This window comes from Schistocerca cancellata, unplaced genomic scaffold (assembly GCF_023864275.1).
Source record: "Schistocerca cancellata isolate TAMUIC-IGC-003103 unplaced genomic scaffold, iqSchCanc2.1 HiC_scaffold_1165, whole genome shotgun sequence".
Classification (NCBI taxonomy): Eukaryota; Metazoa; Arthropoda; class Insecta; order Orthoptera; family Acrididae; genus Schistocerca; species Schistocerca cancellata.
In genome coordinates this window covers 71,802-93,195 of record NW_026047164.1, presented here as the reverse complement: position 1 = coordinate 93,195, position 21,394 = coordinate 71,802, and the positions used below count along the sequence as shown (strand labels likewise).

Genomic DNA, 21,394 nt, shown 5'->3' with positions numbered 1-21,394 from the left:
GTGTGCTTCGAGCTCGATCATTAAGCCTGGGGTGCGCTGACCCAGCGTCAACAGCAAACCCTGTAAGTTCTGAAACGATGACGACGTCGTGTGGAGAATACGAGAAACACTTCCTAAGACGCAGAGTTTCTTACGATTCTGCAGCAACTACATTTCTCGATCACAACGTTAATGTCCTATCGGGCCACACGTGCAACTTTCGCGATATAAAAATCGCACCTCCCCGGCGGGGAATCGAACCCCAGTCTCCCGCGTGACAGGCGGGGATACTAACCACTATACTACCGAGGAATACGCAAACGACACGCACAACGCACGCACACTTATTCTTCTCAAGTAGGTGATTCATCTCAAATCTAGCGTCCCGATGCTTTCAGAGTCAGCTGCTACGAAATAAAAGTATGCCCCAGGTGAGGCTCGAACTCACAACCCCGGCATTGCTCACGGCTACTGCCTTATAAGTACCGTGCGCTAACCAATTGCGCCACTGGGGCTACAGCAGGGTGCTTTCAGTTAGCGGTATTTGGTTTGCTGCCAACCTGTTGTGGCTACAGACCCATCATACGACCGTCACCTGCGGCCATACTGCGACTTTAGCACCTGGCTACGGATGCTTCATACGATTCTTGTTTCATATGCTACACTTACAAGCATATCAACCGCTTGTCATCACCGAAACATTGCAGAAAAACGCGCGCCTTGCCTTCTGCTACCTGTCCAACAGCGAGGGCAGATGTGTGGCAAGCTCTAAGCTATGCAGGCGCACCGTGGCCGAGCAGCTGGAGGAGAGATGCCTTCCTTGGCAGCTCCCTGCAGAGTGCGGAAGACCAGAGTGGCCGCGCCGCCGTTGTCAGTGGACGACACGCAGTTGCCGAGCCACGGAGAACACGTTGCTCTGCGATGTGTACCCGCGTCATATGACGAAAGACGAACAGTGGCCCTGTGGCGCAACGGATAACGCGTCTGACTACGGATCAGAAGATTCCAGGTTCGAATCCTGGCAGGGTCGGCATTTTGTTAGTTGCGGGCGCGTAGCTAGGCAGTGCATTCGAATGTTTCCACCTGCGTGGAGTGCAATGTCAATCCTGAGCATCTCGCAGCTGCATCTCGAGACGATCGTGGTAAATATCGCTTCGTGCAAGCGTCAGCGTAGCGTCAGTCGAGCAAAGTCGAGACAAGTCAAGCTGAGAGATGTTGCACAGTTAATTAAACGGTACGCGACGCTGACAACGCTTTTCCAAGTATCCCACGTCACGCAGCAGAGTGGCGCAGTGGAAGCGTGCTGGGCCCATAACCCAGAGGTCCGTGGATCGAAACCACGCTCTGCTAAAATTATTCTTTTTCTTGTGTGCTTCGAGCTCGATCATTAAGCCTGGGGTGCGCTGACCCAGCGTCAACAGCAAACCCTGTAAGTTCTGAAACGATGACGACGTCGTGTGGAGAATACGAGAAACACTTCCTAAGACGCAGAGTTTCTTACGATTCTGCAGCAACTACATTTCTCGATCACAACGTTAATGTCCTATCGGGCCACACGTGCAACTTTCGCGATATAAAAATCGCACCTCCCCGGCGGGGAATCGAACCCCAGTCTCCCGCGTGACAGGCGGGGATACTAACCACTATACTACCGAGGAATACGCAAACGACACGCACAACGCACGCACACTTATTCTTCTCAAGTAGGTGATTCATCTCAAATCTAGCGTCCCGATGCTTTCAGAGTCAGCTGCTACGAAATAAAAGTATGCCCCAGGTGAGGCTCGAACTCACAACCCCGGCATTGCTCACGGCTACTGCCTTATAAGTACCGTGCGCTAACCAATTGCGCCACTGGGGCTACAGCAGGGTGCTTTCAGTTAGCGGTATTTGCTTTGCTGCCAACCTGTTGTGGCTACAGACCCATCATACGACCGTCACCTGCGGCCATACTGCGACTTTAGCACCTGGCTACGGATGCTTCATACGATTCTTGTTTCATATGCTACACTTACAAGCATATCAACCGCTTGTCATCACCGAAACATTGCAGAAAAACGCGCGCCTTGCCTTCTGCTACCTGTCCAACAGCGAGGGCAGATGTGTGGCAAGCTCTAAGCTATGCAGGCGCACCGTGGCCGAGCAGCTGGAGGAGAGATGCCTTCCTTGGCAGCTCCCTGCAGAGTGCGGAAGACCAGAGTGGCCGCGCCGCCGTTGTCAGTGGACGACACGCAGTTGCCGAGCCACGGAGAACACGTTGCTCTGCGATGTGTACCCGCGTCATATGACGAAAGACGAACAGTGGCCCTGTGGCGCAACGGATAACGCGTCTGACTACGGATCAGAAGATTCCAGGTTCGAATCTTGGCAGGGTCGGCATTTTGTTAGTTGCGGGCGCGTAGCTAGGCAGTGCATTCGAATGTTTCCACCTGCGTGGAGTGCAATGTCAATCCTGAGCATCTCGCAGCTGCATCTCGAGACGATCGTGGTAAATATCGCTTCGTGCAAGCGTCAGCGTAGCGTCAGTCGAGCAAAGTCGAGACAAGTCAAGCTGAGAGATGTTGCACAGTTAATTAAACGGTACGCGACGCTGACAACGCTTTTCCAAGTATCCCACGTCACGCAGCAGAGTGGCGCAGTGGAAGCGTGCTGGGCCCATAACCCAGAGGTCCGTGGATCGAAACCACGCTCTGCTAAAATTATTCTTTTTCTTGTGTGCTTCGAGCTCGATCATTAAGCCTGGGGTGCGCTGACCCAGCGTCAACAGCAAACCCTGTAAGTTCTGAAACGATGACGACGTCGTGTGGAGAATACGAGAAACACTTCCTAAGACGCAGAGTTTCTTACGATTCTGCAGCAACTACATTTCTCGATCACAACGTTAATGTCCTATCGGGCCACACGTGCAACTTTCGCGATATAAAAATCGCACCTCCCCGGCGGGGAATCGAACCCCGGTCTCCCGCGTGACAGGCGGGGATACTAACCACTATACTACCGAGGAATACGCAAACGACACGCACAACGCACGCACACTTATTCTTCTCAAGTAGGTGATTCATCTCAAATCTAGCGTCCCGATGCTTTCAGAGTCAGCTGCTACGAAATAAAAGTATGCCCCAGGTGAGGCTCGAACTCACAACCCCGGCATTGCTCACGGCTACTGCCTTATAAGTACCGTGCGCTAACCAATTGCGCCACTGGGGCTACAGCAGGGTGCTTTCAGTTAGCGGTATTTGCTTTGCTGCCAACCTGTTGTGGCTACAGACCCATCATACGACCGTCACCTGCGGCCATACTGCGACTTTAGCACCTGGCTACGGATGCTTCATACGATTCTTGTTTCATATGCTACACTTACAAGCATATCAACCGCTTGTCATCACCGAAACATTGCAGAAAAACGCGCGCCTTGCCTTCTGCTACCTGTCCAACAGCGAGGGCAGATGTGTGGCAAGCTCTAAGCTATGCAGGCGCACCGTGGCCGAGCAGCTGGAGGAGAGATGCCTTCCTTGGCAGCTCCCTGCAGAGTGCGGAAGACCAGAGTGGCCGCGCCGCCGTTGTCAGTGGACGACACGCAGTTGCCGAGCCATGGAGAACACGTTGCTCTGCGATGTGTACCCGCGTCATATGACGAAAGACGAACAGTGGCCCTGTGGCGCAACGGATAACGCGTCTGACTACGGATCAGAAGATTCCAGGTTCGAATCCTGGCAGGGTGGGCATTTTGTTAGTTGCGGGCGCGTAGCTAGGCAGTGCATTCGAATGTTTCCACCTGCGTGGAGTGCAATGTCAATCCTGAGCATCTCGCAGCTGCATCTCGAGACGATCGTGGTAAATATCGCTTCGTGCAAGCGTCATTCGAGCAAAGTCGAGACAAGTCAAGCTGAGAGATGTTGCACAGTTAATTAAACGGTACGCGACGCTGACAACGCTTTTCCAAGTATCCCACGTCACGCAGCAGAGTGGCGCAGTGGAAGCGTGCTGGGCCCATAACCCAGAGGTCCGTGAATCGAAACCACGCTCTGCTAAAATTATTCTTTTTCTTGTGTGCTTCGAGCTCGATCATTAAGCCTGGGGTGCGCTGACCCAGCGTCAACAGCAAACCCTGTAAGTTCTGAAACGATGACGACGTCGTGTGGAGAATACGAGAAACACTTCCTAAGACGCAGAGTTTCTTACGATTCTGCAGCAACTACATTTCTCGATCACAACGTTAATGTCCTATCGGGCCACACGTGCAACTTTCGCGATATAAAAATCGCACCTCCCCGGCGGGGAATCGAACCCCAGTCTCCCGCGTGACAGGCGGGGATACTAACCACTATACTACCGAGGAATACGCAAACGACACGCACAACGCACGCACACTTATTCTTCTCAAGTAGGTGATTCATCTCAAATCTAGCGTCCCGATGCTTTCAGAGTCAGCTGCTACGAAATAAAAGTATGCCCCAGGTGAGGCTCGAACTCACAACCCCGGCATTGCTCACGGCTACTGCCTTATAAGTACCGTGCGCTAACCAATTGCGCCACTGGGGCTACAGCAGGGTGCTTTCAGTTAGCGGTATTTGCTTTGCTGCCAACCTGTTGTGGCTACAGACCCATCATACGACCGTCACCTGCGGCCATACTGCGACTTTAGCACCTGGCTACGGATGCTTCATACGATTCTTGTTTCATATGCTACACTTACAAGCATATCAACCGCTTGTCATCACCGAAACATTGCAGAAAAACGCGCGCCTTGCCTTCTGCTACCTGTCCAACAGCGAGGGCAGATGTGTGGCAAGCTCTAAGCTATGCAGGCGCACCGTGGCCGAGCAGCTGGAGGAGAGATGCCTTCCTTGGCAGCTCCCTGCAGAGTGCGGAAGACCAGAGTGGCCGCGCCGCCGTTGTCAGTGGACGACACGCAGTTGCCGAGCCACGGAGAACACGTTGCTCTGCGATGTGTACCCGCGTCATATGACGAAAGACGAACAGTGGCCCTGTGGCGCAACGGATAACGCGTCTGACTACGGATCAGAAGATTCCAGGTTCGAATCCTGGCAGGGTCGGCATTTTGTTAGTTGCGGGCGCGTAGCTAGGCAGTGCATTCGAATGTTTCCACCTGCGTGGAGTGCAATGTCAATCCTGAGCATCTCGCAGCTGCATCTCGAGACGATCGTGGTAAATATCGCTTCGTGCAAGCGTCAGCGTAGCGTCAGTCGAGCAAAGTCGAGACAAGTCAAGCTGAGAGATGTTGCACAGTTAATTAAACGGTACGCGACGCTGACAACGCTTTTCCAAGTATCCCACGTCACGCAGCAGAGTGGCGCAGTGGAAGCGTGCTGGGCCCATAACCCAGAGGTCCGTGGATCGAAACCACGCTCTGCTAAAATTATTCTTTTTCTTGTGTGCTTCGAGCTCGATCATTAAGCCTGGGGTGCGCTGACCCAGCGTCAACAGCAAACCCTGTAAGTTCTGAAACGATGACGACGTCGTGTGGAGAATACGAGAAACACTTCCTAAGACGCAGAGTTTCTTACGATTCTGCAGCAACTACATTTCTCGATCACAACGTTAATGTCCTATCGGGCCACACGTGCAACTTTCGCGATATAAAAATCGCACCTCCCCGGCGGGGAATCGAACCCCGGTCTCCCGCGTGACAGGCGGGGATACTAACCACTATACTACCGAGGAATACGCAAACGACACGCACAACGCACGCACACTTATTCTTCTCAAGTAGGTGATTCATCTCAAATCTAGCGTCCCGATGCTTTCAGAGTCAGCTGCTACGAAATAAAAGTATGCCCCAGGTGAGGCTCGAACTCACAACCCCGGCATTGCTCACGGCTACTGCCTTATAAGTACCGTGCGCTAACCAATTGCGCCACTGGGGCTACAGCAGGGTGCTTTCAGTTAGCGGTATTTGCTTTGCTGCCAACCTGTTGTGGCTACAGACCCATCATACGACCGTCACCTGCGGCCATACTGCGACTTTAGCACCTGGCTACGGATGCTTCATACGATTCTTGTTTCATATGCTACACTTACAAGCATATCAACCGCTTGTCATCACCGAAACATTGCAGAAAAACGCGCGCCTTGCCTTCTGCTACCTGTCCAACAGCGAGGGCAGATGTGTGGCAAGCTCTAAGCTATGCAGGCGCACCGTGGCCGAGCAGCTGGAGGAGAGATGCCTTCCTTGGCAGCTCCCTGCAGAGTGCGGAAGACCAGAGTGGCCGCGCCGCCGTTGTCAGTGGACGACACGCAGTTGCCGAGCCATGGAGAACACGTTGCTCTGCGATGTGTACCCGCGTCATATGACGAAAGACGAACAGTGGCCCTGTGGCGCAACGGATAACGCGTCTGACTACGGATCAGAAGATTCCAGGTTCGAATCCTGGCAGGGTGGGCATTTTGTTAGTTGCGGGCGCGTAGCTAGGCAGTGCATTCGAATGTTTCCACCTGCGTGGAGTGCAATGTCAATCCTGAGCATCTCGCAGCTGCATCTCGAGACGATCGTGGTAAATATCGCTTCGTGCAAGCGTCAGCGTAGCGTCAGTCGAGCAAAGTCGAGACAAGTCAAGCTGAGAGATGTTGCACAGTTAATTAAACGGTACGCGACGCTGACAACGCTTTTCCAAGTATCCCACGTCACGCAGCAGAGTGGCGCAGTGGAAGCGTGCTGGGCCCATAACCCAGAGGTCCGTGGATCGAAACCACGCTCTGCTAAAATTATTCTTTTTCTTGTGTGCTTCGAGCTCGATCATTAAGCCTGGGGTGCGCTGACCCAGCGTCAACAGCAAACCCTGTAAGTTCTGAAACGATGACGACGTCGTGTGGAGAATACGAGAAACACTTCCTAAGACGCAGAGTTTCTTACGATTCTGCAGCAACTACATTTCTCGATCACAACGTTAATGTCCTATCGGGCCACACGTGCAACTTTCGCGATATAAAAATCGCACCTCCCCGGCGGGGAATCGAACCCCGGTCTCCCGCGTGACAGGCGGGGATACTAACCACTATACTACCGAGGAATACGCAAACGACACGCACAACGCACGCACACTTATTCTTCTCAAGTAGGTGATTCATCTCAAATCTAGCGTCCCGATGCTTTCAGAGTCAGCTGCTACGAAATAAAAGTATGCCCCAGGTGAGGCTCGAACTCACAACCCCGGCATTGCTCACGGCTACTGCCTTATAAGTACCGTGCGCTAACCAATTGCGCCACTGGGGCTACAGCAGGGTGCTTTCAGTTAGCGGTATTTGCTTTGCTGCCAACCTGTTGTGGCTACAGACCCATCATACGACCGTCACCTGCGGCCATACTGCGACTTTAGCACCTGGCTACGGATGCTTCATACGATTCTTGTTTCATATGCTACACTTACAAGCATATCAACCGCTTGTCATCACCGAAACATTGCAGAAAAACGCGCGCCTTGCCTTCTGCTACCTGTCCAACAGCGAGGGCAGATGTGTGGCAAGCTCTAAGCTATGCAGGCGCACCGTGGCCGAGCAGCTGGAGGAGAGATGCCTTCCTTGGCAGCTCCCTGCAGAGTGCGGAAGACCAGAGTGGCCGCGCCGCCGTTGTCAGTGGACGACACGCAGTTGCCGAGCCATGGAGAACACGTTGCTCTGCGATGTGTACCCGCGTCATATGACGAAAGACGAACAGTGGCCCTGTGGCGCAACGGATAACGCGTCTGACTACGGATCAGAAGATTCCAGGTTCGAATCCTGGCAGGGTCGGCATTTTGTTAGTTGCGGGCGCGTAGCTAGGCAGTGCATTCGAATGTTTCCACCTGCGTGGAGTGCAATGTCAATCCTGAGCATCTCGCAGCTGCATCTCGAGACGATCGTGGTAAATATCGCTTCGTGCAAGCGTCAGCGTAGCGTCAGTCGAGCAAAGTCGAGACAAGTCAAGCTGAGAGATGTTGCACAGTTAATTAAACGGTACGCGACGCTGACAACGCTTTTCCAAGTATCCCACGTCACGCAGCAGAGTGGCGCAGTGGAAGCGTGCTGGGCCCATAACCCAGAGGTCCGTGGATCGAAACCACGCTCTGCTAAAATTATTCTTTTTCTTGTGTGCTTCGAGCTCGATCATTAAGCCTGGGGTGCGCTGACCCAGCGTCAACAGCAAACCCTGTAAGTTCTGAAACGATGACGACGTCGTGTGGAGAATACGAGAAACACTTCCTAAGACGCAGAGTTTCTTACGATTCTGCAGCAACTACATTTCTCGATCACAACGTTAATGTCCTATCGGGCCACACGTGCAACTTTCGCGATATAAAAATCGCACCTCCCCGGCGGGGAATCGAACCCCGGTCTCCCGCGTGACAGGCGGGGATACTAACCACTATACTACCGAGGAATACGCAAACGACACGCACAACGCACGCACACTTATTCTTCTCAAGTAGGTGATTCATCTCAAATCTAGCGTCCCGATGCTTTCAGAGTCAGCTGCTACGAAATAAAAGTATGCCCCAGGTGAGGCTCGAACTCACAACCCCGGCATTGCTCACGGCTACTGCCTTATAAGTACCGTGCGCTAACCAATTGCGCCACTGGGGCTACAGCAGGGTGCTTTCAGTTAGCGGTATTTGCTTTGCTGCCAACCTGTTGTGGCTACAGACCCATCATACGACCGTCACCTGCGGCCATACTGCGACTTTAGCACCTGGCTACGGATGCTTCATACGATTCTTGTTTCATATGCTACACTTACAAGCATATCAACCGCTTGTCATCACCGAAACATTGCAGAAAAACGCGCGCCTTGCCTTCTGCTACCTGTCCAACAGCGAGGGCAGATGTGTGGCAAGCTCTAAGCTATGCAGGCGCACCGTGGCCGAGCAGCTGGAGGAGAGATGCCTTCCTTGGCAGCTCCCTGCAGAGTGCGGAAGACCAGAGTGGCCGCGCCGCCGTTGTCAGTGGACGACACGCAGTTGCCGAGCCACGGAGAACACGTTGCTCTGCGATGTGTACCCGCGTCATATGACGAAAGACGAACAGTGGCCCTGTGGCGCAACGGATAACGCGTCTGACTACGGATCAGAAGATTCCAGGTTCGAATCCTGGCAGGGTCGGCATTTTGTTAGTTGCGGGCGCGTAGCTAGGCAGTGCATTCGAATGTTTCCACCTGCGTGGAGTGCAATGTCAATCCTGAGCATCTCGCAGCTGCATCTCGAGACGATCGTGGTAAATATCGCTTCGTGCAAGCGTCAGCGTAGCGTCAGTCGAGCAAAGTCGAGACAAGTCAAGCTGAGAGATGTTGCACAGTTAATTAAACGGTACGCGACGCTGACAACGCTTTTCCAAGTATCCCACGTCACGCAGCAGAGTGGCGCAGTGGAAGCGTGCTGGGCCCATAACCCAGAGGTCCGTGGATCGAAACCACGCTCTGCTAAAATTATTCTTTTTCTTGTGTGCTTCGAGCTCGATCATTAAGCCTGGGGTGCGCTGACCCAGCGTCAACAGCAAACCCTGTAAGTTCTGAAACGATGACGACGTCGTGTGGAGAATACGAGAAACACTTCCTAAGACGCAGAGTTTCTTACGATTCTGCAGCAACTACATTTCTCGATCACAACGTTAATGTCCTATCGGGCCACACGTGCAACTTTCGCGATATAAAAATCGCACCTCCCCGGCGGGGAATCGAACCCCGGTCTCCCGCGTGACAGGCGGGGATACTAACCACTATACTACCGAGGAATACGCAAACGACACGCACAACGCACGCACACTTATTCTTCTCAAGTAGGTGATTCATCTCAAATCTAGCGTCCCGATGCTTTCAGAGTCAGCTGCTACGAAATAAAAGTATGCCCCAGGTGAGGCTCGAACTCACAACCCCGGCATTGCTCACGGCTACTGCCTTATAAGTACCGTGCGCTAACCAATTGCGCCACTGGGGCTACAGCAGGGTGCTTTCAGTTAGCGGTATTTGCTTTGCTGCCAACCTGTTGTGGCTACAGACCCATCATACGACCGTCACCTGCGGCCATACTGCGACTTTAGCACCTGGCTACGGATGCTTCATACGATTCTTGTTTCATATGCTACACTTACAAGCATATCAACCGCTTGTCATCACCGAAACATTGCAGAAAAACGCGCGCCTTGCCTTCTGCTACCTGTCCAACAGCGAGGGCAGATGTGTGGCAAGCTCTAAGCTATGCAGGCGCACCGTGGCCGAGCAGCTGGAGGAGAGATGCCTTCCTTGGCAGCTCCCTGCAGAGTGCGGAAGACCAGAGTGGCCGCGCCGCCGTTGTCAGTGGACGACACGCAGTTGCCGAGCCATGGAGAACACGTTGCTCTGCGATGTGTACCCGCGTCATATGACGAAAGACGAACAGTGGCCCTGTGGCGCAACGGATAACGCGTCTGACTACGGATCAGAAGATTCCAGGTTCGAATCCTGGCAGGGTGGGCATTTTGTTAGTTGCGGGCGCGTAGCTAGGCAGTGCATTCGAATGTTTCCACCTGCGTGGAGTGCAATGTCAATCCTGAGCATCTCGCAGCTGCATCTCGAGACGATCGTGGTAAATATCGCTTCGTGCAAGCGTCAGCGTAGCGTCAGTCGAGCAAAGTCGAGACAAGTCAAGCTGAGAGATGTTGCACAGTTAATTAAACGGTACGCGACGCTGACAACGCTTTTCCAAGTATCCCACGTCACGCAGCAGAGTGGCGCAGTGGAAGCGTGCTGGGCCCATAACCCAGAGGTCCGTGGATCGAAACCACGCTCTGCTAAAATTATTCTTTTTCTTGTGTGCTTCGAGCTCGATCATTAAGCCTGGGGTGCGCTGACCCAGCGTCAACAGCAAACCCTGTAAGTTCTGAAACGATGACGACGTCGTGTGGAGAATACGAGAAACACTTCCTAAGACGCAGAGTTTCTTACGATTCTGCAGCAACTACATTTCTCGATCACAACGTTAATGTCCTATCGGGCCACACGTGCAACTTTCGCGATATAAAAATCGCACCTCCCCGGCGGGGAATCGAACCCCGGTCTCCCGCGTGACAGGCGGGGATACTAACCACTATACTACCGAGGAATACGCAAACGACACGCACAACGCACGCACACTTATTCTTCTCAAGTAGGTGATTCATCTCAAATCTAGCGTCCCGATGCTTTCAGAGTCAGCTGCTACGAAATAAAAGTATGCCCCAGGTGAGGCTCGAACTCACAACCCCGGCATTGCTCACGGCTACTGCCTTATAAGTACCGTGCGCTAACCAATTGCGCCACTGGGGCTACAGCAGGGTGCTTTCAGTTAGCGGTATTTGCTTTGCTGCCAACCTGTTGTGGCTACAGACCCATCATACGACCGTCACCTGCGGCCATACTGCGACTTTAGCACCTGGCTACGGATGCTTCATACGATTCTTGTTTCATATGCTACACTTACAAGCATATCAACCGCTTGTCATCACCGAAAAATTGCAGAAAAACGCGCGCCTTGCCTTCTGCTACCTGTCCAACAGCGAGGGCAGATGTGTGGCAAGCTCTAAGCTATGCAGGCGCACCGTGGCCGAGCAGCTGGAGGAGAGATGCCTTCCTTGGCAGCTCCCTGCAGAGTGCGGAAGACCAGAGTGGCCGCGCCGCCGTTGTCAGTGGACGACACGCAGTTGCCGAGCCACGGAGAACACGTTGCTCTGCGATGTGTACCCGCGTCATATGACGAAAGACGAACAGTGGCCCTGTGGCGCAACGGATAACGCGTCTGACTACGGATCAGAAGATTCCAGGTTCGAATCTTGGCAGGGTCGGCATTTTGTTAGTTGCGGGCGCGTAGCTAGGCAGTGCATTCGAATGTTTCCACCTGCGTGGAGTGCAATGTCAATCCTGAGCATCTCGCAGCTGCATCTCGAGACGATCGTGGTAAATATCGCTTCGTGCAAGCGTCAGCGTAGCGTCAGTCGAGCAAAGTCGAGACAAGTCAAGCTGAGAGATGGTGCACAGTTAATTAAACGGTACGCGACGCTGACAACGCTTTTCCAAGTATCCCACGTCACGCAGCAGAGTGGCGCAGTGGAAGCGTGCTGGGCCCATAACCCAGAGGTCCGTGGATCGAAACCATGCTCTGCTAAAATTATTCTTTTTCTTGTGTGCTTCGAGCTCGATCATTAAGCCTGGGGTGCGCTGACCCAGCGTCAACAGCAAACCCTGTAAGTTCTGAAACGATGACGACGTCGTGTGGAGAATACGAGAAACACTTCCTAAGACGCAGAGTTTCTTGCGATTCTGCAGCAACTACATTTCTCGATCACAACGTTAATGTCCTATCGGGCCACACGTGCAACTTTCGCGATATAAAAATCGCACCTCCCCGGCGGGGAATCGAACCCCAGTCTCCCGCGTGACAGGCGGGGATACTAACCACTATACTACCGAGGAATACGCAAACGACACGCTCAACGCACGCACACTTATTCTTCTCAAGTAGGTGATTCATCTCAAATCTAGCGTCCCGATGCTTTCAGAGTCAGCTGCTACGAAATAAAAGTATGCCCCAGGTGAGGCTCGAACTCACAACCCCGGCATTGCTCACGGCTACTGCCTTATAAGTACCGTGCGCTAACCAATTGCGCCACTGGGGCTACAGCAGGGTGCTTTCAGTTAGCGGTATTTGCTTTGCTGCCAACCTGTTGTGGCTACAGACCCATCATACGACCGTCACCTGCGGCCATACTGCGACTTTAGCACCTGGCTACGGATGCTTCATACGATTCTTGTTTCATATGCTACACTTACAAGCATATCAACCGCTTGTCATCACCGAAAAATTGCAGAAAAACGCGCGCCTTGCCTTCTGCTACCTGTCCAACAGCGAGGGCAGATGTGTGGCAAGCTCTAAGCTATGCAGGCGCACCGTGGCCGAGCAGCTGGAGGAGAGATGCCTTCCTTGGCAGCTCCCTGCAGAGTGCGGAAGACCAGAGTGGCCGCGCCGCCGTTGTCAGTGGACGACACGCAGTTGCCGAGCCACGGAGAACACGTTGCTCTGCGATGTGTACCCGCGTCATATGACGAAAGACGAACAGTGGCCCTGTGGCGCAACGGATAACGCGTCTGACTACGGATCAGAAGATTCCAGGTTCGAATCTTGGCAGGGTCGGCATTTTGTTAGTTGCGGGCGCGTAGCTAGGCAGTGCATTCGAATGTTTCCACCTGCGTGGAGTGCAATGTCAATCCTGAGCATCTCGCAGCTGCATCTCGAGACGATCGTGGTAAATATCGCTTCGTGCAAGCGTCAGCGTAGCGTCAGTCGAGCAAAGTCGAGACAAGTCAAGCTGAGAGATGTTGCACAGTTAATTAAACGGTACGCGACGCTGACAACGCTTTTCCAAGTATCCCACGTCACGCAGCAGAGTGGCGCAGTGGAAGCGTGCTGGGCCCATAACCCAGAGGTCCGTGGATCGAAACCACGCTCTGCTAAAATTATTCCTTTTCTTGTGTGCTTCGAGCTCGATCATTAAGCCTGGGGTGCGCTGACCCAGCGTCAACAGCAAACCCTGTAAGTTCTGAAACGATGACGACGTCGTGTGGAGAATACGAGAAACACTTCCTAAGACGCAGAGTTTCTTACGATTCTGCAGCAACTACATTTCTCGATCACAACGTTAATGTCCTATCGGGCCACACGTGCAACTTTCGCGATATAAAAATCGCACCTCCCCGGCGGGGAATCGAACCCCGGTCTCCCGCGTGACAGGCGGGGATACTAACCACTATACTACCGAGGAATACGCAAACGACACGCACAACGCACGCACACTTATTCTTCTCAAGTAGGTGATTCATCTCAAATCTAGCGTCCCGATGCTTTCAGAGTCAGCTGCTACGAAATAAAAGTATGCCCCAGGTGAGGCTCGAACTCACAACCCCGGCATTGCTCACGGCTACTGCCTTATAAGTACCGTGCGCTAACCAATTGCGCCACTGGGGCTACAGCAGGGTGCTTTCAGTTAGCGGTATTTGCTTTGCTGCCAACCTGTTGTGGCTACAGACCCATCATACGACCGTCACCTGCGGCCATACTGCGACTTTAGCACCTGGCTACGGATGCTTCATACGATTCTTGTTTCATATGCTACACTTACAAGCATATCAACCGCTTGTCATCACCGAAAAATTGCAGAAAAACGCGCGCCTTGCCTTCTGCTACCTGTCCAACAGCGAGGGCAGATGTGTGGCAAGCTCTAAGCTATGCAGGCGCACCGTGGCCGAGCAGCTGGAGGAGAGATGCCTTCCTTGGCAGCTCCCTGCAGAGTGCGGAAGACCAGAGTGGCCGCGCCGCCGTTGTCAGTGGACGACACGCAGTTGCCGAGCCACGGAGAACACGTTGCTCTGCGATGTGTACCCGCGTCATATGACGAAAGACGAACAGTGGCCCTGTGGCGCAACGGATAACGCGTCTGACTACGGATCAGAAGATTCCAGGTTCGAATCTTGGCAGGGTCGGCATTTTGTTAGTTGCGGGCGCGTAGCTAGGCAGTGCATTCGAATGTTTCCACCTGCGTGGAGTGCAATGTCAATCCTGAGCATCTCGCAGCTGCATCTCGAGACGATCGTGGTAAATATCGCTTCGTGCAAGCGTCAGCGTAGCGTCAGTCGAGCAAAGTCGAGACAAGTCAAGCTGAGAGATGTTGCACAGTTAATTAAACGGTACGCGACGCTGACAACGCTTTTCCAAGTATCCCACGTCACGCAGCAGAGTGGCGCAGTGGAAGCGTGCTGGGCCCATAACCCAGAGGTCCGTGGATCGAAACCACGCTCTGCTAAAATTATTCCTTTTCTTGTGTGCTTCGAGCTCGATCATTAAGCCTGGGGTGCGCTGACCCAGCGTCAACAGCAAACCCTGTAAGTTCTGAAACGATGACGACGTCGTGTGGAGAATACGAGAAACACTTCCTAAGACGCAGAGTTTCTTACGATTCTGCAGCAACTACATTTCTCGATCACAACGTTAATGTCCTATCGGGCCACACGTGCAACTTTCGCGATATAAAAATCGCACCTCCCCGGCGGGGAATCGAACCCCGGTCTCCCGCGTGACAGGCGGGGATACTAACCACTATACTACCGAGGAATACGCAAACGACACGCACAACGCACGCACACTTATTCTTCTCAAGTAGGTGATTCATCTCAAATCTAGCGTCCCGATGCTTTCAGAGTCAGCTGCTACGAAATAAAAGTATGCCCCAGGTGAGGCTCGAACTCACAACCCCGGCATTGCTCACGGCTACTGCCTTATAAGTACCGTGCGCTAACCAATTGCGCCACTGGGGCTACAGCAGGGTGCTTTCAGTTAGCGGTATTTGCTTTGCTGCCAACCTGTTGTGGCTACAGACCCATCATACGACCGTCACCTGCGGCCATACTGCGACTTTAGCACCTGGCTACGGATGCTTCATACGATTCTTGTTTCATATGCTACACTTACAAGCATATCAACCGCTTGTCATCACCGAAACATTGCAGAAAAACGCGCGCCTTGCCTTCTGCTACCTGTCCAACAGCGAGGGCAGATGTGTGGCAAGCTCTAAGCTATGCAGGCGCACCGTGGCCGAGCAGCTGGAGGAGAGATGCCTTCCTTGGCAGCTCCCTGCAGAGTGCGGAAGACCAGAGTGGCCGCGCCGCCGTTGTCAGTGGACGACACGCAGTTGCCGAGCCACGGAGAACACGTTGCTCTGCGATGTGTACCCGCGTCATATGACGAAAGACGAACAGTGGCCCTGTGGCGCAACGGATAACGCGTCTGACTACGGATCAGAAGATTCCAGGTTCGAATCTTGGCAGGGTCGGCATTTTGTTAGTTGCGGGCGCGTAGCTAGGCAGTGCATTCGAATGTTTCCACCTGCGTGGAGTGCAATGTCAATCCTGAGCATCTCGCAGCTGCATCTCGAGACGATCGTGGTAAATATCGCTTCGTGCAAGCGTCAGCGTAGCGTCAGTCGAGCAAAGTCGAGACAAGTCAAGCTGAGAGATGTTGCACAGTTAATTAAACGGTACGCGACGCTGACAACGCTTTTCCAAGTATCCCACGTCACGCAGCAGAGTGGCGCAGTGGAAGCGTGCTGGGCCCATAACCCAGAGGTCCGTGGATCGAAACCACGCTCTGCTAAAATTATTCCTTTTCTTGTGTGCTTCGAGCTCGATCATTAAGCCTGGGGTGCGCTGACCCAGCGTCAACAGCAAACCCTGTAAGTTCTGAAACGATGACGACGTCGTGTGGAGAATACGAGAAACACTTCCTAAGACGCAGAGTTTCTTACGATTCTGCAGCAACTACATTTCTCGATCACAACGTTAATGTCCTATCGGGCCACACGTGCAACTTTCGCGATATAAAAATCGCACCTCCCCGGCGGGGAATCGAACCCCGGTCTCCCGCGTGACAGGCGGGGATACTAACCACTATACTACCGAGGAATACGCAAACGACACGCACAACGCACGCACACTTATTCTTCTCAAGTAGGTGATTCATCTCAAATCTAGCGTCCCGATGCTTTCAGAGTCAGCTGCTACGAAATAAAAGTATGCCCCAGGTGAGGCTCGAACTCACAACCCCGGCATTGCTCACGGCTACTGCCTTATAAGTACCGTGCGCTAACCAATTGCGCCACTGGGGCTACAGCAGGGTGCTTTCAGTTAGCGGTATTTGCTTTGCTGCCAACCTGTTGTGGCTACAGACCCATCATACGACCGTCACCTGCGGCCATACTGCGACTTTAGCACCTGGCTACGGATGCTTCATACGATTCTTGTTTCATATGCTACACTTACAAGCATATCAACCGCTTGTCATCACCGAAAAATTGCAGAAAAACGCGCGCCTTGCCTTCTGCTACCTGTCCAACAGCGAGGGCAGATGTGTGGCAAGCTCTAAGCTATGCAGGCGCACCGTGGCCGAGCAGCTGGAGGAGAGATGCCTTCCTTGGCAGCTCCCTGCAGAGTGCGGAAGACCAGAGTGGCCGCGCCGCCGTTGTCAGTGGACGACACGCAGTTGCCGAGCCACGGAGAACACGTTGCTCTGCGATGTGTACCCGCGTCATATGACGAAAGACGAACAGTGGCCCTGTGGCGCAACGGATAACGCGTCTGACTACGGATCAGAAGATTCCAGGTTCGAATCTTGGCAGGGTCGGCATTTTGTTAGTTGCGGGCGCGTAGCTAGGCAGTGCATTCGAATGTTTCCACCTGCGTGGAGTGCAATGTCAATCCTGAGCATCTCGCAGCTGCATCTCGAGACGATCGTGGTAAATATCGCTTCGTGCAAGCGTCAGCGTAGCGTCAGTCGAGCAAAGTCGAGACAAGTCAAGCTGAGAGATGTTGCACAGTTAATTAAACGGTACGCGACGCTGACAACGCTTTTCCAAGTATCCCACGTCACGCAGCAGAGTGGCGCAGTGGAAGCGTGCTGGGCCCATAACCCAGAGGTCCGTGGATCGAAACCACGCTCTGCTAAAATTATTCCTTTTCTTGTGTGCTTCGAGCTCGATCATTAAGCCTGGGGTGCGCTGACCCAGCGTCAACAGCAAACCCTGTAAGTTCTGAAACGATGACGACGTCGTGTGGAGAATACGAGAAACACTTCCTAAGACGCAGAGTTTCTTACGATTCTGCAGCAACTACATTTCTCGATCACAACGTTAATGTCCTATCGGGCCACACGTGCAACTTTCGCGATATAAAAATCGCACCTCCCCGGCGGGGAATCGAACCCCGGTCTCCCGCGTGACAGGCGGGGATACTAACCACTATACTACCGAGGAATACGCAAACGACACGCACAACGCACGCACACTTATTCTTCTCAAGTAGGTGATTCATCTCAAATCTAGCGTCCCGATGCTTTCAGAGTCAGCTGCTACGAAATAAAAGTATGCCCCAGGTGAGGCTCGAACTCACAACCCCGGCATTGCTCACGGCTACTGCCTTATAAGTACCGTGCGCTAACCAATTGCGCCACTGGGGCTACAGCAGGGTGCTTTCAGTTAGCGGTATTTGCTTTGCTGCCAACCTGTTGTGGCTACAGACCCATCATACGACCGTCACCTGCGGCCATACTGCGACTTTAGCACCTGGCTACGGATGCTTCATACGATTCTTGTTTCATATGCTACACTTACAAGCATATCAACCGCTTGTCATCACCGAAAAATTGCAGAAAAACGCGCGCCTTGCCTTCTGCTACCTGTCCAACAGCGAGGGCAGATGTGTGGCAAGCTCTAAGCTATGCAGGCGCACCGTGGCCGAGCAGCTGGAGGAGAGATGCCTTCCTTGGCAGCTCCCTGCAGAGTGCGGAAGACCAGAGTGGCCGCGCCGCCGTTGTCAGTGGACGACACGCAGTTGCCGAGCCACGGAGAACACGTTGCTCTGCGATGTGTACCCGCGTCATATGACGAAAGACGAACAGTGGCCCTGTGGCGCAACGGATAACGCGTCTGACTACGGATCAGAAGATTCCAGGTTCGAATCTTGGCAGGGTCGGCATTTTGTTAGTTGCGGGCGCGTAGCTAGGCAGTGCATTCGAATGTTTCCACCTGCGTGGAGTGCAATGTCAATCCTGAGCATCTCGCAGCTGCATCTCGAGACGATCGTGGTAAATATCGCTTCGTGCAAGCGTCAGCGTAGCGTCAGTCGAGCAAAGTCGAGACAAGTCAAGCTGAGAGATGTTGCACAGTTAATTAAACGGTACGCGACGCTGACAACGCTTTTCCAAGTATCCCACGTCACGCAGCAGAGTGGCGCAGTGGAAGCGTGCTGGGCCCATAACCCAGAGGTCCGTGGATCGAAACCACGCTCTGCTAAAATTATTCCTTTTCTTGTGTGCTTCGAGCTCGATCATTAAGCCTGGGGTGCGCTGACCCAGCGTCAACAGCAAACCCTGTAAGTTCTGAAACGATGACGACGTCGTGTGGAGAATACGAGAAACACTTCCTAAGACGCAGAGTTTCTTACGATTCTGCAGCAACTACATTTCTCGATCACAACGTTAATGTCCTATCGGGCCACACGTGCAACTTTCGCGATATAAAAATCGCACCTCCCCGGCGGGGAATCGAACCCCGGTCTCCCGCGTGACAGGCGGGGATACTAACCACTATACTACCGAGGAACACGCAAACGACACGCACAACGCACGCACACTTATTCTTCTCAAGTAGGTGATTCATCTCAAATCTAGCGTCCCGATGCTTTCAGAGTCAGCTGCTACGAAATAAAAGTATGCCCCAGGTGAGGCTCGAACTCACAACCCCGGCATTGCTCACGGCTACTGCCTTATAAGTACCGTGCGCTAACCAATTGCGCCACTGGGGCTACAGCAGGGTGCTTTCAGTTAGCGGTATTTGCTTTGCTGCCAACCTGTTGTGGCTACAGACCCATCATACGACCGTCACCTGCGGCCATACTGCGACTTTAGCACCTGGCTACGGATGCTTCATACGATTCTTGTTTCATATGCTACACTTACAAGCATATCAACCGCTTGTCATCACCGAAAAATTGCAGAAAAACGCGCGCCTTGCCTTCTGCTACCTGTCCAACAGCGAGGGCAGATGTGTGGCAAGCTCTAAGCTATGCAGGCGCACCGTGGCCGAGCAGCTGGAGGAGAGATGCCTTCCTTGGCAGCTCCCTGCAGAGTGCGGAAGACCAGAGTGGCCGCGCCGCCGTTGTCAGTGGACGACACGCAGTTGCCGAGCCACGGAGAACACGTTGCTCTGCGATGTGTACCCGCGTCATATGACGAAAGACGAACAGTGGCCCTGTGGCGCAACGGATAACGCGTCTGACTACGGATCAGAAGATTCCAGGTTCGAATCTTGGCAGGGTCGGCATTTTGTTAGTTGCGGGCGCGTAGCTAGGCAGTGCATTCGAATGTTTCCACCTGCGTGGAGTGCAATGTCAATCCTGAGCATCTCGCAGCTGCATCTCGAGACGATCGTGGTAAATATCGCTTCGTGCAAGCGTCAGCGTAGCGTCAGTCGAGCAAAGTCGAGACAAGTCAAGCTGAGAGATGTTGCACAGTTAATTAAACGGTACGCGACGCTGACAACGCTTTTCCAAGTATCCCACGTCACGCAGCAGAGTGGCGCAGTGGAAGCGTGCTGGGCCCATAACCCAGAGGTCCGTGGATCGAAACCACGCTCTGCTAAAATTATTCCTTTTCTTGTGTGCTTCGAGCTCGATCATTAAGCCTGGGGTGCGCTGACCCAGCGTCAACAGCAAACCCTGTAAGTTCTGAAACGATGACGACGTCGTGTGGAGAATACGAGAAACACTTCCTAAGACGCAGAGTTTCTTACGATTCTGCAGCAACTACATTTCTCGATCACAACGTTAATGTCCTATCGGGCCACACGTGCAACTTTCGCGATATAAAAATCGCACCTCCCCGGCGGGGAATCGAACCCCGGTCTCCCGCGTGACAGGCGGGGATACTAACCACTATACTACCGAGGAATACGCAAACGACACGCACAACGCACGCACACTTATTCTTCTCAAGTAGGTGATTCATCTCAAATCTAGCGTCCCGATGCTTTCAGAGTCAGCTGCTACGAAATAAAAGTATGCCCCAGGTGAGGCTCGAACTCACAACCCCGGCATTGCTCACGGCTACTGCCTTATAAGTACCGTGCGCTAACCAATTGCGCCACTGGGGCTACAGCAGGGTGCTTTCAGTTAGCGGTATTTGCTTTGCTGCCAACCTGTTGTGGCTACAGACCCATCATACGACCGTCACCTGCGGCCATACTGCGACTTTAGCACCTGGCTACGGATGCTTCATACGATTCTTGTTTCATATGCTACACTTACAAGCATATCAACCGCTTGTCATCACCGAAAAATTGCAGAAAAACGCGCGCCTTGCCTTCTGCTACCTGTCCAACAGCGAGGGCAGATGTGTGGCAAGCTCTAAGCTATGCAGGCGCACCGTGGCCGAGCAGCTGGAGGAGAGATGCCTTCCTTGGCAGCTCCCTGCAGAGTGCGGAAGACCAGAGTGGCCGCGCCGCCGTTGTCAGTGGACGACACGCAGTTGCCGAGCCACGGAGAACACGTTGCTCTGCGATGTGTACCCGCGTCATATGACGAAAGACGAACAGTGGCCCTGTGGCGCAACGGATAACGCGTCTGACTACGGATCAGAAGATTCCAGGTTCGAATCTTGGCAGGGTCGGCATTTTGTTAGTTGCGGGCGCGTAGCTAGGCAGTGCATTCGAATGTTTCCACCTGCGTGGAGTGCAATGTCAATCCTGAGCATCTCGCAGCTGCATCTCGAGACGATCGTGGTAAATATCGCTTCGTGCAAGCGTCAGCGTAGCGTCAGTCGAGCAAAGTCGAGACAAGTCAAGCTGAGAGATGTTGCACAGTTAATTAAACGGT

General features: G+C 53.2%; 61 non-coding genes across 61 annotated transcripts; 29 read left to right on the top strand and 32 right to left on the bottom strand.

Annotated features, from left to right (window-relative positions):
* Positions 1–219: 219 nt before the first annotated feature.
* Positions 220–291, bottom strand: Trnad-guc (transfer RNA aspartic acid (anticodon GUC)). Its single transcript has one exon. It is a non-coding gene; the product is annotated as a tRNA-Asp (tRNA).
* Positions 292–402: 111 nt separating this feature from the next.
* Positions 403–494, bottom strand: Trnai-uau (transfer RNA isoleucine (anticodon UAU)). Its single transcript is given in 2 exon segments — positions 403–438; positions 457–494. It is a non-coding gene; the product is annotated as a tRNA-Ile (tRNA).
* Positions 495–936: 442 nt separating this feature from the next.
* Positions 937–1,009, top strand: Trnar-acg (transfer RNA arginine (anticodon ACG)). The gene has a single exon. It is a non-coding gene; the product is annotated as a tRNA-Arg (tRNA).
* A 248-nt stretch (positions 1,010–1,257) lies between these two features.
* Trnam-cau (transfer RNA methionine (anticodon CAU)) lies at positions 1,258–1,329 on the top strand. Its single transcript has one exon. It is a non-coding gene; the product is annotated as a tRNA-Met (tRNA).
* A 236-nt stretch (positions 1,330–1,565) lies between these two features.
* Trnad-guc (transfer RNA aspartic acid (anticodon GUC)) lies at positions 1,566–1,637 on the bottom strand. The gene has a single exon. It is a non-coding gene; the product is annotated as a tRNA-Asp (tRNA).
* A 111-nt stretch (positions 1,638–1,748) lies between these two features.
* On the bottom strand, positions 1,749–1,840 carry Trnai-uau (transfer RNA isoleucine (anticodon UAU)). Its single transcript is given in 2 exon segments — positions 1,749–1,784; positions 1,803–1,840. It is a non-coding gene; the product is annotated as a tRNA-Ile (tRNA).
* A 442-nt stretch (positions 1,841–2,282) lies between these two features.
* Trnar-acg (transfer RNA arginine (anticodon ACG)) lies at positions 2,283–2,355 on the top strand. Its single transcript has one exon. It is a non-coding gene; the product is annotated as a tRNA-Arg (tRNA).
* A 248-nt stretch (positions 2,356–2,603) lies between these two features.
* On the top strand, positions 2,604–2,675 carry Trnam-cau (transfer RNA methionine (anticodon CAU)). Its single transcript has one exon. It is a non-coding gene; the product is annotated as a tRNA-Met (tRNA).
* Positions 2,676–2,911: 236 nt separating this feature from the next.
* On the bottom strand, positions 2,912–2,983 carry Trnad-guc (transfer RNA aspartic acid (anticodon GUC)). Its single transcript has one exon. It is a non-coding gene; the product is annotated as a tRNA-Asp (tRNA).
* A 111-nt stretch (positions 2,984–3,094) lies between these two features.
* Positions 3,095–3,186, bottom strand: Trnai-uau (transfer RNA isoleucine (anticodon UAU)). Its single transcript is given in 2 exon segments — positions 3,095–3,130; positions 3,149–3,186. It is a non-coding gene; the product is annotated as a tRNA-Ile (tRNA).
* A 442-nt stretch (positions 3,187–3,628) lies between these two features.
* Positions 3,629–3,704, top strand: Trnar-acg (transfer RNA arginine (anticodon ACG)). The gene has a single exon. It is a non-coding gene; the product is annotated as a tRNA-Arg (tRNA).
* A 542-nt stretch (positions 3,705–4,246) lies between these two features.
* Trnad-guc (transfer RNA aspartic acid (anticodon GUC)) lies at positions 4,247–4,318 on the bottom strand. The gene has a single exon. It is a non-coding gene; the product is annotated as a tRNA-Asp (tRNA).
* A 111-nt stretch (positions 4,319–4,429) lies between these two features.
* Positions 4,430–4,521, bottom strand: Trnai-uau (transfer RNA isoleucine (anticodon UAU)). The gene is given in 2 exon segments: positions 4,430–4,465; positions 4,484–4,521. It is a non-coding gene; the product is annotated as a tRNA-Ile (tRNA).
* Positions 4,522–4,963: 442 nt separating this feature from the next.
* On the top strand, positions 4,964–5,036 carry Trnar-acg (transfer RNA arginine (anticodon ACG)). The gene has a single exon. It is a non-coding gene; the product is annotated as a tRNA-Arg (tRNA).
* A 248-nt stretch (positions 5,037–5,284) lies between these two features.
* Trnam-cau (transfer RNA methionine (anticodon CAU)) lies at positions 5,285–5,356 on the top strand. Its single transcript has one exon. It is a non-coding gene; the product is annotated as a tRNA-Met (tRNA).
* A 236-nt stretch (positions 5,357–5,592) lies between these two features.
* Trnad-guc (transfer RNA aspartic acid (anticodon GUC)) lies at positions 5,593–5,664 on the bottom strand. The gene has a single exon. It is a non-coding gene; the product is annotated as a tRNA-Asp (tRNA).
* A 111-nt stretch (positions 5,665–5,775) lies between these two features.
* Positions 5,776–5,867, bottom strand: Trnai-uau (transfer RNA isoleucine (anticodon UAU)). Its single transcript is given in 2 exon segments — positions 5,776–5,811; positions 5,830–5,867. It is a non-coding gene; the product is annotated as a tRNA-Ile (tRNA).
* A 442-nt stretch (positions 5,868–6,309) lies between these two features.
* Trnar-acg (transfer RNA arginine (anticodon ACG)) lies at positions 6,310–6,385 on the top strand. The gene has a single exon. It is a non-coding gene; the product is annotated as a tRNA-Arg (tRNA).
* Positions 6,386–6,630: 245 nt separating this feature from the next.
* Trnam-cau (transfer RNA methionine (anticodon CAU)) lies at positions 6,631–6,702 on the top strand. Its single transcript has one exon. It is a non-coding gene; the product is annotated as a tRNA-Met (tRNA).
* A 236-nt stretch (positions 6,703–6,938) lies between these two features.
* On the bottom strand, positions 6,939–7,010 carry Trnad-guc (transfer RNA aspartic acid (anticodon GUC)). The gene has a single exon. It is a non-coding gene; the product is annotated as a tRNA-Asp (tRNA).
* A 111-nt stretch (positions 7,011–7,121) lies between these two features.
* Trnai-uau (transfer RNA isoleucine (anticodon UAU)) lies at positions 7,122–7,213 on the bottom strand. Its single transcript is given in 2 exon segments — positions 7,122–7,157; positions 7,176–7,213. It is a non-coding gene; the product is annotated as a tRNA-Ile (tRNA).
* Positions 7,214–7,655: 442 nt separating this feature from the next.
* Positions 7,656–7,728, top strand: Trnar-acg (transfer RNA arginine (anticodon ACG)). Its single transcript has one exon. It is a non-coding gene; the product is annotated as a tRNA-Arg (tRNA).
* A 248-nt stretch (positions 7,729–7,976) lies between these two features.
* Positions 7,977–8,048, top strand: Trnam-cau (transfer RNA methionine (anticodon CAU)). The gene has a single exon. It is a non-coding gene; the product is annotated as a tRNA-Met (tRNA).
* A 236-nt stretch (positions 8,049–8,284) lies between these two features.
* Trnad-guc (transfer RNA aspartic acid (anticodon GUC)) lies at positions 8,285–8,356 on the bottom strand. The gene has a single exon. It is a non-coding gene; the product is annotated as a tRNA-Asp (tRNA).
* Positions 8,357–8,467: 111 nt separating this feature from the next.
* Trnai-uau (transfer RNA isoleucine (anticodon UAU)) lies at positions 8,468–8,559 on the bottom strand. Its single transcript is given in 2 exon segments — positions 8,468–8,503; positions 8,522–8,559. It is a non-coding gene; the product is annotated as a tRNA-Ile (tRNA).
* A 442-nt stretch (positions 8,560–9,001) lies between these two features.
* Positions 9,002–9,074, top strand: Trnar-acg (transfer RNA arginine (anticodon ACG)). Its single transcript has one exon. It is a non-coding gene; the product is annotated as a tRNA-Arg (tRNA).
* A 248-nt stretch (positions 9,075–9,322) lies between these two features.
* Positions 9,323–9,394, top strand: Trnam-cau (transfer RNA methionine (anticodon CAU)). The gene has a single exon. It is a non-coding gene; the product is annotated as a tRNA-Met (tRNA).
* Positions 9,395–9,630: 236 nt separating this feature from the next.
* Positions 9,631–9,702, bottom strand: Trnad-guc (transfer RNA aspartic acid (anticodon GUC)). Its single transcript has one exon. It is a non-coding gene; the product is annotated as a tRNA-Asp (tRNA).
* A 111-nt stretch (positions 9,703–9,813) lies between these two features.
* Trnai-uau (transfer RNA isoleucine (anticodon UAU)) lies at positions 9,814–9,905 on the bottom strand. The gene is given in 2 exon segments: positions 9,814–9,849; positions 9,868–9,905. It is a non-coding gene; the product is annotated as a tRNA-Ile (tRNA).
* Positions 9,906–10,347: 442 nt separating this feature from the next.
* Positions 10,348–10,423, top strand: Trnar-acg (transfer RNA arginine (anticodon ACG)). The gene has a single exon. It is a non-coding gene; the product is annotated as a tRNA-Arg (tRNA).
* A 245-nt stretch (positions 10,424–10,668) lies between these two features.
* On the top strand, positions 10,669–10,740 carry Trnam-cau (transfer RNA methionine (anticodon CAU)). The gene has a single exon. It is a non-coding gene; the product is annotated as a tRNA-Met (tRNA).
* Positions 10,741–10,976: 236 nt separating this feature from the next.
* Trnad-guc (transfer RNA aspartic acid (anticodon GUC)) lies at positions 10,977–11,048 on the bottom strand. Its single transcript has one exon. It is a non-coding gene; the product is annotated as a tRNA-Asp (tRNA).
* A 111-nt stretch (positions 11,049–11,159) lies between these two features.
* Positions 11,160–11,251, bottom strand: Trnai-uau (transfer RNA isoleucine (anticodon UAU)). The gene is given in 2 exon segments: positions 11,160–11,195; positions 11,214–11,251. It is a non-coding gene; the product is annotated as a tRNA-Ile (tRNA).
* A 442-nt stretch (positions 11,252–11,693) lies between these two features.
* On the top strand, positions 11,694–11,766 carry Trnar-acg (transfer RNA arginine (anticodon ACG)). The gene has a single exon. It is a non-coding gene; the product is annotated as a tRNA-Arg (tRNA).
* A 556-nt stretch (positions 11,767–12,322) lies between these two features.
* Positions 12,323–12,394, bottom strand: Trnad-guc (transfer RNA aspartic acid (anticodon GUC)). The gene has a single exon. It is a non-coding gene; the product is annotated as a tRNA-Asp (tRNA).
* Positions 12,395–12,505: 111 nt separating this feature from the next.
* Trnai-uau (transfer RNA isoleucine (anticodon UAU)) lies at positions 12,506–12,597 on the bottom strand. The gene is given in 2 exon segments: positions 12,506–12,541; positions 12,560–12,597. It is a non-coding gene; the product is annotated as a tRNA-Ile (tRNA).
* Positions 12,598–13,039: 442 nt separating this feature from the next.
* Trnar-acg (transfer RNA arginine (anticodon ACG)) lies at positions 13,040–13,112 on the top strand. The gene has a single exon. It is a non-coding gene; the product is annotated as a tRNA-Arg (tRNA).
* A 248-nt stretch (positions 13,113–13,360) lies between these two features.
* Positions 13,361–13,432, top strand: Trnam-cau (transfer RNA methionine (anticodon CAU)). The gene has a single exon. It is a non-coding gene; the product is annotated as a tRNA-Met (tRNA).
* A 236-nt stretch (positions 13,433–13,668) lies between these two features.
* Positions 13,669–13,740, bottom strand: Trnad-guc (transfer RNA aspartic acid (anticodon GUC)). Its single transcript has one exon. It is a non-coding gene; the product is annotated as a tRNA-Asp (tRNA).
* Positions 13,741–13,851: 111 nt separating this feature from the next.
* Trnai-uau (transfer RNA isoleucine (anticodon UAU)) lies at positions 13,852–13,943 on the bottom strand. Its single transcript is given in 2 exon segments — positions 13,852–13,887; positions 13,906–13,943. It is a non-coding gene; the product is annotated as a tRNA-Ile (tRNA).
* A 442-nt stretch (positions 13,944–14,385) lies between these two features.
* Trnar-acg (transfer RNA arginine (anticodon ACG)) lies at positions 14,386–14,458 on the top strand. The gene has a single exon. It is a non-coding gene; the product is annotated as a tRNA-Arg (tRNA).
* Positions 14,459–14,706: 248 nt separating this feature from the next.
* Positions 14,707–14,778, top strand: Trnam-cau (transfer RNA methionine (anticodon CAU)). Its single transcript has one exon. It is a non-coding gene; the product is annotated as a tRNA-Met (tRNA).
* Positions 14,779–15,014: 236 nt separating this feature from the next.
* On the bottom strand, positions 15,015–15,086 carry Trnad-guc (transfer RNA aspartic acid (anticodon GUC)). The gene has a single exon. It is a non-coding gene; the product is annotated as a tRNA-Asp (tRNA).
* A 111-nt stretch (positions 15,087–15,197) lies between these two features.
* Positions 15,198–15,289, bottom strand: Trnai-uau (transfer RNA isoleucine (anticodon UAU)). The gene is given in 2 exon segments: positions 15,198–15,233; positions 15,252–15,289. It is a non-coding gene; the product is annotated as a tRNA-Ile (tRNA).
* Positions 15,290–15,731: 442 nt separating this feature from the next.
* On the top strand, positions 15,732–15,804 carry Trnar-acg (transfer RNA arginine (anticodon ACG)). The gene has a single exon. It is a non-coding gene; the product is annotated as a tRNA-Arg (tRNA).
* A 248-nt stretch (positions 15,805–16,052) lies between these two features.
* Trnam-cau (transfer RNA methionine (anticodon CAU)) lies at positions 16,053–16,124 on the top strand. The gene has a single exon. It is a non-coding gene; the product is annotated as a tRNA-Met (tRNA).
* A 236-nt stretch (positions 16,125–16,360) lies between these two features.
* Positions 16,361–16,432, bottom strand: Trnad-guc (transfer RNA aspartic acid (anticodon GUC)). Its single transcript has one exon. It is a non-coding gene; the product is annotated as a tRNA-Asp (tRNA).
* Positions 16,433–16,543: 111 nt separating this feature from the next.
* Positions 16,544–16,635, bottom strand: Trnai-uau (transfer RNA isoleucine (anticodon UAU)). Its single transcript is given in 2 exon segments — positions 16,544–16,579; positions 16,598–16,635. It is a non-coding gene; the product is annotated as a tRNA-Ile (tRNA).
* A 442-nt stretch (positions 16,636–17,077) lies between these two features.
* On the top strand, positions 17,078–17,150 carry Trnar-acg (transfer RNA arginine (anticodon ACG)). The gene has a single exon. It is a non-coding gene; the product is annotated as a tRNA-Arg (tRNA).
* Positions 17,151–17,398: 248 nt separating this feature from the next.
* Positions 17,399–17,470, top strand: Trnam-cau (transfer RNA methionine (anticodon CAU)). The gene has a single exon. It is a non-coding gene; the product is annotated as a tRNA-Met (tRNA).
* Positions 17,471–17,706: 236 nt separating this feature from the next.
* Trnad-guc (transfer RNA aspartic acid (anticodon GUC)) lies at positions 17,707–17,778 on the bottom strand. Its single transcript has one exon. It is a non-coding gene; the product is annotated as a tRNA-Asp (tRNA).
* A 111-nt stretch (positions 17,779–17,889) lies between these two features.
* Trnai-uau (transfer RNA isoleucine (anticodon UAU)) lies at positions 17,890–17,981 on the bottom strand. Its single transcript is given in 2 exon segments — positions 17,890–17,925; positions 17,944–17,981. It is a non-coding gene; the product is annotated as a tRNA-Ile (tRNA).
* A 442-nt stretch (positions 17,982–18,423) lies between these two features.
* On the top strand, positions 18,424–18,496 carry Trnar-acg (transfer RNA arginine (anticodon ACG)). The gene has a single exon. It is a non-coding gene; the product is annotated as a tRNA-Arg (tRNA).
* A 248-nt stretch (positions 18,497–18,744) lies between these two features.
* On the top strand, positions 18,745–18,816 carry Trnam-cau (transfer RNA methionine (anticodon CAU)). The gene has a single exon. It is a non-coding gene; the product is annotated as a tRNA-Met (tRNA).
* A 236-nt stretch (positions 18,817–19,052) lies between these two features.
* On the bottom strand, positions 19,053–19,124 carry Trnad-guc (transfer RNA aspartic acid (anticodon GUC)). The gene has a single exon. It is a non-coding gene; the product is annotated as a tRNA-Asp (tRNA).
* Positions 19,125–19,235: 111 nt separating this feature from the next.
* Positions 19,236–19,327, bottom strand: Trnai-uau (transfer RNA isoleucine (anticodon UAU)). Its single transcript is given in 2 exon segments — positions 19,236–19,271; positions 19,290–19,327. It is a non-coding gene; the product is annotated as a tRNA-Ile (tRNA).
* Positions 19,328–19,769: 442 nt separating this feature from the next.
* On the top strand, positions 19,770–19,842 carry Trnar-acg (transfer RNA arginine (anticodon ACG)). Its single transcript has one exon. It is a non-coding gene; the product is annotated as a tRNA-Arg (tRNA).
* Positions 19,843–20,090: 248 nt separating this feature from the next.
* On the top strand, positions 20,091–20,162 carry Trnam-cau (transfer RNA methionine (anticodon CAU)). The gene has a single exon. It is a non-coding gene; the product is annotated as a tRNA-Met (tRNA).
* Positions 20,163–20,398: 236 nt separating this feature from the next.
* On the bottom strand, positions 20,399–20,470 carry Trnad-guc (transfer RNA aspartic acid (anticodon GUC)). Its single transcript has one exon. It is a non-coding gene; the product is annotated as a tRNA-Asp (tRNA).
* A 111-nt stretch (positions 20,471–20,581) lies between these two features.
* Trnai-uau (transfer RNA isoleucine (anticodon UAU)) lies at positions 20,582–20,673 on the bottom strand. Its single transcript is given in 2 exon segments — positions 20,582–20,617; positions 20,636–20,673. It is a non-coding gene; the product is annotated as a tRNA-Ile (tRNA).
* Positions 20,674–21,115: 442 nt separating this feature from the next.
* On the top strand, positions 21,116–21,188 carry Trnar-acg (transfer RNA arginine (anticodon ACG)). The gene has a single exon. It is a non-coding gene; the product is annotated as a tRNA-Arg (tRNA).
* Positions 21,189–21,394: the final 206 nt, after the last annotated feature.